Here is a 1256-nt window from a genome sequence, read left to right as displayed (position 1 = left end):
ATCCAGCAATTCCTCTACTTGGTATTTACCCACAAGAAAAACGAGCCACAACACAGGAAGATATATGCACACCAATGTTCATAGCTGGACTATGTACAATAGCAAAAAGATGGAGACCCATCAACTGAAGAATGGATAAACAAGCTGTGGTACATACACACAATGGAGTATTATGCTACCTTGAAAAATAACAAGGAAGCTGCATGCCACTACCTAACATGGATGATCCTTAAGGACACTATGTCGAGTGAAATTAGTCAGTCACAAAAGGAGAAATACTGCATAGGACCACTAATATAAAAGACTAAGAAAGAGAATCCATACTAATTCACTAAAGTGGATTCTTAGCTGGTTGCTGGGACGTAGGGGTAGGGTTAGAGGTGGGAGGGGAAGGTGGAGCACAGGGCAGGGAATAGACACAGGATAGTTTGGGGGTTGGGGAGGGGGGCAATATACTAGGAGAGAGGAATGGAAGAACAAATCATATGGGAGAATAATTAGGTAGGTTTGACTGGGCTAAATGGGACAGAGGTAAAAAATGATGTAGGCACAACCTTAGAACAACAGGGCTCTGGGATACAGAGATTGAGACATGGTTAGAATGCGGAAAAGGGGGAATAATGTTAAGATGCTTGGCTGTCTTTTGAATCTTGGTTTTCCTTGCATTATATTATAAAATAGACACTGGAAGGGGAGAGAAAGGAATAGCCAGAAATATCACCATAGAAAGCCTGTAAGTCTGTCTTCTGCCTATAACTGATTGGAATACCTAAAATGGGGCTATAATGTGTCCAGTGAAGTAGGTTTCCCGAGGAGCCTCTGCATTACATAAGACTATAGGTGGAAGCCTGAACCACATCCAGATGTTCAGACATGGGAAATTTTCCACTTGAAAAGACAAGCAGGCCAGCCTGGAGCAGCTAGAAAAACAGAAGATACATCTTAAAAGAAAGACCTACAGGAAAAATACAAAACAGTAAGGCAGTCTGACTGTTACTACAAGAACAAGCAAGTTGCTTGCCCAGGAGACATCAAGGCTAGTGGTCGGGTCCTCTCAGTGCAAATCCTCTTCCAAGAGTAAGATTCAATGGGAATACACACTCTGATTGGCTACCACACACGTCACCCATAAGGAGAAGTGAGGGGAAAACAGCAATTTAGCAGCGAGCTAAGCCATACATCATTCAATAGACTCCTGTGAACCTGAGTGGAGACCCAGTCGGCCAGCAGTGTTGCAAGACCTGGGGACTCAGGGG

This window comes from Chrysochloris asiatica, unplaced genomic scaffold, assembly GCF_000296735.1.
Source record: "Chrysochloris asiatica unplaced genomic scaffold, ChrAsi1.0 scaffold00464, whole genome shotgun sequence".
NCBI lineage: Eukaryota > Metazoa > Chordata > Mammalia > Afrosoricida > Chrysochloridae > Chrysochloris > Chrysochloris asiatica.
The sequence above is the reverse complement of the archived record's forward strand: the minus strand, read 5'-3'. Positions refer to the sequence as shown.